We start from the raw sequence: 8,314 nt of genomic DNA, 5'->3' as shown, positions 1-8,314 counted from the left end.
TAACTGGAGTGACACAAGGGCACAAAACAACAACACAAGAGACATTACATTATATTAATACTTATTTAATCAAAGCCCATGTCTACCGAACCCATTTAAATGAAAGTTTGCTAAAGCCTCTGAATGGGTGTCTAAAGTTTTCTCCCGAATCATTTTGGATACTAATGTTGTTGTTGTTGTTGTTGTTGTGTGCCTTCAAGTCCTTCCCAACTCATGTGGCCCTAATAACCTCATTTTATTGGCAAGATTTGTTCATTTTGCCGTTTCCATCTCCTGAGGCTGAGAGAGAGTGTGACTTTCCCAAGGACACCAAATGCATTTTCATGGCTAAGAAGAATGTGAATCCTGGGTCCAAAACACACTGCAGAAATAATCCAGTTTGAGACCGCTTTAACTTCCTGGGCTTAGTGCTAGGGAATCTGGGATTTGTAGTTTGTTGTGGCACCAGAGCACTCTGACAGAGAAGCTCCATGTTCCACTAAACTGCAGTTCTCAGGATCCCTGCATCGAGCCAGGGCTGGTAAAGCGTTCTCAAACTGGATTATTTCTGCAGTGTGTTTTGGACCCTGGTCTCCTCTATTCCATGATGTTTTGCTTTTTGGGGTTTGGCTCAAACAAAAGAACACGGATATTGTTTTTATAGAAAAAGTATGTATCAACTCACACGGATTTCATGAGCAAGCCTTTAAGAAGGGCATGTGGAGCATTGGTTGGTTCCCAACCTTTGGGTCTCTAGATTTTTTGGACTTCAACTCCCATATTCCTGGCTGTTGGCTGATTAGCAAACAAATGGAGGATAGAGATTGCCCAGTTTCTGATATATTATCTATCTTTAAACCAGACTGCAGGGGAAAGCGCGAACGCAGTCCCCCACTACCACATTATGCAGTCGAGTTTCCCGCATTTGGGGAAATCGCAGGGGTCAGCACACCGGAGTGCAATGGATGAGCTCACCCTGGGAAAACCACCTTCGTGATCATGGTGTCTCCCTGCCAGGTAAGTATGAGTTGCAGTTCCATCCTGGTCCCTCTCTCCCACTCCCTCTCAGGTCACGGTGAACCATTCCGGGGATGGCCGAGACCCGACCCCCACGGATCCCCTCCCTCCGCCGCTGACCAACTGCCCAGGCTTGGGCCTCGGAGCCCCCCACGGACCCCCATCTAGGCCCCCTTTCTTCTCCCACAATGCACCGGGGTGGTGATATTTACATGCCCGCCTCTGATTGGGTGGTCCAGAGGCCTCCTCCATGGTTCGGCTTCCCATTAGTGCTCCGGGAGAAAAGGGGGCGGGGCTCTGGCTGTTTTCCCTCTGCTCTGTCTTTCTCCTCCTCTTCAGACCCCCCTCCCTCCACAAAAGAAGGGGTGAAGGGACTGATTAGTCAGCGTTTCAGATCAACAGATTCGTTATCCGCAGATTCAAGCATCCATGGGCTGAAAATATAATATACTGTAATAAAATATAATATAATACTGTGGCCCCTCAACATTCACTGGGGTTGTTGTTGTTGTTGTTATTATTATTATTATTATTATTATTATTATTATTATTATTATATACTGCTGCATTTTCTGCCATGTTGTTGTTGTTGTGCTGTGTGCCATTCAAGTCTTTCCCAATTTATGGTGGCCATAAGGTGAACTTATCATGGGGTTTTCTTGGCAAGATTTGTTCAGAGGAGGGTTGCCATTGCCATCCTTTGAAGCTGAGAGAGTGTGACTTCTTGCCCAAGGTCTCCCAATGGGTTTCCATGTCCAAGCCAGGATTTGAACCCGTCTCCAGTCATAGCCCAACACTCAAACCTCTGCACCACACTGGCTGTCATACTGTGTATGACTGTACAGTATATATTACATGTGCTGTATTTTATTACAGACTCAGATGTATTTTTGCCGACAACCTCTTTGTGTGTGTTGTGTGCCTGAAAGTCATCTCCAACTTAGGGTGACCCCAAGGCAACCCTATTGTGGGAGTTTCTTGGCAAGTTTCTTCAGAGGAGGGTTTGCCATTGCCATCCTCTGGGGCTCAGAGAACGTGACTTGCCCAAGGGCACCCAGTGGGTTTCCATGGCTGAACTGGGATTCGAACCCTGGTCTCCCAGTGTCCTAGTCCAATGTTCAGATCGCTGTGCAGCACTGCCTCTCATTTTCTCCTATATTAGGCTTTTCAAAATCAAAACTCTTGGCTGCAGAGGTATCGGCGAGGTTATAAAGCCCCAGCATCATATACTCTCACCTGTTACTGGAATGCCCTAAAGTAAAATAAAAGACTTTTGGGATAATGGCTTAGCACAAATTTCCAATATTTACAAATGAATTTTTTGTGTGTGTTTGTGTGCCTCCATTTTTGACTTGTGGCAACCCTAAAGCAATGAGGTTTTCTTGGCAAGATTTCTTCAGAGGGGATTTTGCCATAGTCATTCTCTGTGGCTGAAAGAGTGTGACTTGCCCAAAGTTACGGAGCAGTTTTACATGACCCTGGTCTCCAGAGTCATAGTCCAACACTCTGTTCAAGGCCTTTTACTGCTGGCCATTTACAGCAAAGGCAATGGGCAACTGAAACACAGTCATTTGATCTCATTTCTCATTTCAGCTACCAGAATGGAAATGGTGCAGAGTTGGTAAACTGGAAACCTCGAAATGGACAGATGGTGGGAAAGGTTCTGGCATCTTTGGTTAATAGATAAACTGTCACATAACATTCAGTCTTCTATTGATCATAGGAAAAACACTACATTTAAAGAGGATTGGACTGTCTTTATTGGCTACATAAACAGCAATATATATCAACCGTGCGAGACCCTTGTGTTCTCATGCTGCCCTCCACCTTTCTTAGCGTTATTGTCTTTTCCAATTATTCATGCCTTCTCATGATGCGGCCAAAGTACAACAGCCTCAGTTTGATAATCTTGGCTTCCAGGGAGAGTTCAGGCTTGATCTGTTCAAGGGCTCATTTTTTCGTCTCTTTGGCCATGCATGGCATCCTTGGCACTCTTCTCAGCGCCACATCTCAAATGAATTGATCTTCTTCTTACTTGCTTCCTTTACTGTCCAGCTATCACATCCATACAATAGGGAATACACAGTGGGTGTTCCCCTTATGGAGGGATCCGTTCAGGATCCATCCGCGTAAGGGGAAATCAGTGTATGCTGAAGGCCCATTGAAAGTAATGGGACTTGCACCTGCAGCATGCAGCAACTCATCAGCACCACAAGTGTGCACCCCATTATTTTTTCCAGGGTGCACAAGGGGCTTTCCCACTGTACAATGGCTTGAATGATTCTAAATTTAGTGCTCAGTTGTATATCTTTACTCTTTAGGATCTCGTCTAGTTCTTTCATAGCTGTCCTTCCCATTCCCAGTCTTCTTATGATTTGTTGACTGCAGTTTCCACTCTGATCAATGTTTGATCCAAGGTATGGGAAATCTTTAACTATTTCAATTTCCTCATTCCCTACACTGTATTTATGTATTTCTTCTGCGGTCATTATTTTTGTTTTCTTTATGTTCAGCATTAAGCCTGCCTTTGCACTTTCATGTTTGACCTTCTTTAATAATTGTTCCAAGTCTGTGATGTTTTTAGCCAGTACTATGGTGTCGTCTGCATATCTTAAGATTGCTGATATTCCTTCCTCCTATCTTCACTCTTCCTCCTTCCATATCTAAATCTGCTCTTCGTATTATATTTTCAGCATACAAGTTGAACAGATAGAGTGATAAAATGCAGCCTTGCCTGACTTCTTTGCCAACTGGGAACCATTCTGATTCTCCGTTTTCTGTTCTGACAGTGGCTTCCTGTCCTGAATGCAGATTCCTCATCAAGACTATCAGATGTGTTGTCACTCCCATGTCTTTTTGGGATCTATGCAATCAAAGGCCTTGCTGTAGTCTATAAAGCACATGCTAATTTCTTCTGTAATGGTTTGGCTCACTCCGTTATCCATTCTGTTTCCGATGTGGACCCTAGTGCCTCTTCCTTTTTTGAACCTCACTTGGACATCTGGCACTTCTCTCTCCATATATGACTGGAGTCCATGCTGCAGAATTTTGACCAATTGCTTCCATGGGAAATTAATGCTATGATCCTATAACTGTGGCAGTCTTTTGTGTCTACTTTTTTGTGGATGGGGGCATATATTTCCAGTCCATTGGCTACTATTTTGTTTTACATATTTGTTGGGATATTTTGGTTAACACTGGAATTTGTTTGTGTGATCTATAGCAGTTCAACTGGAAAAGCGTCTACTCCTGGCCATTTATTCTTTCTGATTTCTCTGAGTGCCACTTCCACATCACTTTCCAAAATTTTAGGTTCATCTTCATATGCTTCGTCATTCCATGTGTCCTTCATTTTTTGTTATTATTATTAACATTTATTTATATAAGGCTGTAAAGTTTGCACAGCACTTATATAGCTCTTCTGTGTGTTGTTCCATCATCTTTTTATTTCACCTTGATCATGTTAGTATGTTCCTCTTCTAATGGTAGAACCTTTCCACCCTTGGTTTGAATTTCCCTTTGAGTTCACGGATCTCGTGGAAGGGATCTCTCATTCTTCCTTTTTGTTTTTGTCTTCTATTTCTCTACATTGGCACGTTACAGACCACCCGTTTGGGGCGGCCTGTAACCGGCCCTTTCCCCACCAGATCAGGGCCTCAGCTGCCAGAACGGCAGCCTCCAAGGCCCTGATCTGCTGCTTTCCAGGCTGTGGGGAAGCTGCAAAAGGTTGCTTCCCTGCAGCCTGGAAAGGGGTGTCCTTGGAGCTTCAAACCCCAAGAACACCCGATGGCGGCGGGGAGGAGGAGATAGGGGCCGCTTGGCCCCTTTCTCCTCTGCATCGCTGGCGCAGCCATGTAAAGGCTGTGCCCAGCGACACAAACCGCAGAAGGATTTCCGTTTCGGAGCTCCTTCTCGCACTGCGGAAAGGGCACTCTAGGCGCCCTCGCACGGTGCGACAACGTTTGGAGGCAGCACGGTGGTGATGTCATAATGGCGGCCCCCATGTGGAACGCACGCCGCCATTTTGTACGGATGTGTCCGTACTAGGGTTAGGGGCGTCAAGAAGTGACACCCCTTTCTAACCCTAGTATGGACCCAGTCCATACTTTTATGCCCGTTTGTAAGGGGCCATTGTTTGTTATAGTGAATCTCATTATTTACTCTGATTTTTATATAAGTATAGTGTGATCTGTACTAGTCTGCACCTGGTCTAGTTTTTGCTGTGATAATAGAGCTTCTCTATCTTCTGCATCCAATTATGTAGTCAATTTATAAGTGGGAATGAGGTCTATGAAAGCCATCTCAATTTTTTGGTTTAATTACCAGAGTAGGACACTATGTAGTTATCTGAGCCAAAATGACTCATTCCTGACCATTTTAGCTCACTTTCCCCTATGTTTATGCACTCCGTTTCCTTTTTTACTATGCCTAGTTTCCCTTGGCTCATGCTTCTCACAGTCCACGTTCCTACAATATGTGTAGTGCTGCTTTGGGTTTTCTTTACTTTGTTGGGTGTGTCTGCAGCTTGGATGCCTTTCTTTTTATGTTCCTCTCTGCCTTTGTTGAGTTCTCTATTTGTGACTATCCCCAATGCCTCCCTTTTCACTCTCTGCTTGTGTCCTGGACTTGCCCTTTGTTCCATTCTGGTTTGTCTCATCGCAGGGTTTTCTTGGAGAATGGTCTTTCAAGGAGGTTCATCATTGTCTCCCTCTGCACAGTCCTAATATGAGTTAACTATGGTGTCATTGTTGTCCTCTTGACCATCAGTGTCACCCACCATTATGGCTATGGCCCAATAGTTGTTTATTCCTCTTTCCCCCCACCCCTTAATTTTGGGTTCATAGCCTTGTGCTGCTGGCTGCTAGCTCTGACCCACAATCAACTAAGTTATTCACCAGATGCCCCACACACTTAGACCATGAGAGAACACAGGGCTGGAAACACACAAACAAAACCCTACACACAAGCCTTTGGCTTAACTGTGTGAAAGAAGTTGCAGCATAAGCTTTTTATAGATTTAAGATGCATCTGCACTGCAGAAAAAAATCCAGTTTGACACTACTTTAACTACCATGGCTCCAGGCTATGAAATTCTGGGCACTGTACAGTAGTTTGTTGTGGCACCAGAGCTCTCTGACAGAGAAGGCTAATGTCTCACAAAACAACAGTTCCCAGTATTCCATAGCATTGAGCCAAAGCACTTAAAGCGGTGTCAAACTGCATTAATTCTGCAGTGTGGATGCTGCCCTAATTCATTCATTCATTCGTTCATTCCACACTATAAACAGTAGCTGAATTACTAGCTGTTTTTAGGAAGCTTATTTGAGAGTCTGGCCTGCAAAAAGGGAAATACCTCCTTTACACAGATAGTCATTGTGTGGTTCTGGCCCTATAGCTATATTAGTCTACTATGAATGTGTGAACAGTCTCCAATGGAGACACTACAAGAAGAGCAACCTAAACCACAAGTGATATTTGTGACAAACAGTGAGTCTCAAAGATGCTCCATGATCCCTTTGCATACATAAAGTGAGGTTTGAAGAATGAAAATGGAGAGGAGGAGCAGAGGATGGAAAGAGCAGGAAGAGGAGCAGTAAAATGGGGAGAGGAAATAAAGAGAAGAGGAGAAGTATGAGCTGTAAAGTGAGAAGAAAGTATGGTGAGTGAGGGGAAGAAGATGTGATATGAGGAGGGAATGAGAAAGTATGTAGTATGGTTGTGATATGTTTTGGAGGGATTGTATAAATGTACAGTCAGCCCTCTGCATCCATAGATTTTTTTTTATCCACAGATTCAAGCATCCATGGATTGAAAATGTTATATATATATATATATATATATATATATATATATTCCAAAAACCAAACCTTGATTTTGCCATTCTATAAGGGGCAGCATTTTACTACACCATTGTATTTAATGGGACTTGAGCATCCACAGATTTTGGTATCCAAGGGGAATCCTGGAACCAAACCCTGGCGGATACCAAGGGCCCATTGTATAAAGTAATGAGTGAAGATGGCTAAATAATCCTGGAGGAGATAAAAAGATTACCTATGAATATGAACTGGAGTGTATTTGATGTTGGCGACCATATTATGATGGTAGGATGTTTGAGGTTGTAGTGAATGATATTTTAGGGAAGTTAATGTGGTGGTTTTTAATGTTTTGCATGTCTGCATATTTGTTGAATTAAGAATTATTGTTTGAAAATATCCAGAGGTGCCTTTGCAGGCACAGAGGCCATATCAATTCAAAGCCTAAATCAAGAGAAGATCCTAAATCTTTGATCATTGGGACAGAGCAGTTTCACTCCAGCTTCCCCCCCCTCCTTTTTGACTCCATCTCATCTAAAATTTAACAAGTAGAGACCTTGCCCTCAGGATTGTCTAAAGCTGGCAATGACTTGAGGGAACAAAGCAATGACATTACGTTCACATGAATATTATTATTTTCATATTTAACATTTGTAATGTATATTATTAATATTATACATTAACAACATGCACTCTTAGTATATTATTAATATTGTATAATAATAATAATATACATCATTACAAAACAACAACAACACTACATTCATAGGAATGATGTTATTTAATTGCCAAGCCTTTGAAATCCATTGAAATGAAAGCTTGCGAAGCCTCCAAATGGGTTTCTAAAGTTTTCCCTCCAGGAATACTTTTGGATACTAAGATTATCAAGGGCAAATCACCAAGGCAGCATGGTATAATGGTTTGAGTGATTGAGTATGACTCTGGAGACAAGGGTTCGATTCCTTGCTCAGCCATGGAAACCCACTGGGTGACCTTGGGCAAGTAGTCACACTCTCTCAGCCTCAGGGAAAAGCAATGGCAAACCTCCTCTGAACAAATCTTGCCAAGAAAACCCCAGGATAGGTTTGCCTTAGGGTCACCAAAATTTGGAAATGACTTGAAGGCACACAACAACAACAACAGCAACAACAGAAGATCTATAACTTTGATTAATTTTAATTCGTTAGTTCCTGCCACCGTCCAGATTAACCTTCAGTTGTCCAGCCCAAAATGTTCTGTAACAAAACAACAACAGGTCAGGTCCTAAATCAAGGTGGGAAGGGCCTAAATTTCTGCCGAATCCTGCTTGAGCTCTGGTCTCCCTCAAACAAAATGCTTATAAACTCAGCTCCTCCTATTCCCTACTCCTAGGCTAAACCAAATTGTCCCATAGATTTATATATCATGGATGTATAATTCAGCATAGCATAGTGGTTTAAGTGGTGGACTAAGACTTTGGAGAAATGAGTTCAAATCCCTGCTAGGCTATGTGACCCCCCCCC

The 8,314-nt window shown here is 43.0% G+C and overlaps 1 protein-coding gene and 1 non-coding gene across 2 annotated transcripts in view; one reads left to right on the top strand and one right to left on the bottom strand.

Annotated features, from left to right (window-relative positions):
• The window catches only part of ALKBH7 (alkB homolog 7), a 511,499-nt gene that overhangs the window by 454,847 nt on the left and 48,338 nt on the right, over positions 1-8,314 (top strand). The gene's annotated exons all lie outside the window — the stretch shown is intronic.
• On the bottom strand, positions 846-1,004 carry LOC121924471. Its single transcript, XR_006102615.1, has one exon. It is a non-coding gene; the product is annotated as a U1 spliceosomal RNA (small nuclear RNA).

Source organism: Sceloporus undulatus, chromosome 2 (genome assembly GCF_019175285.1).
Source record: "Sceloporus undulatus isolate JIND9_A2432 ecotype Alabama chromosome 2, SceUnd_v1.1, whole genome shotgun sequence".
NCBI classification, from domain to species: Eukaryota; Metazoa; Chordata; class Lepidosauria; order Squamata; family Phrynosomatidae; genus Sceloporus; species Sceloporus undulatus.
Note: the sequence above shows the minus strand (reverse complement) of the source record. Positions and strands in the feature narration are given on the sequence as shown.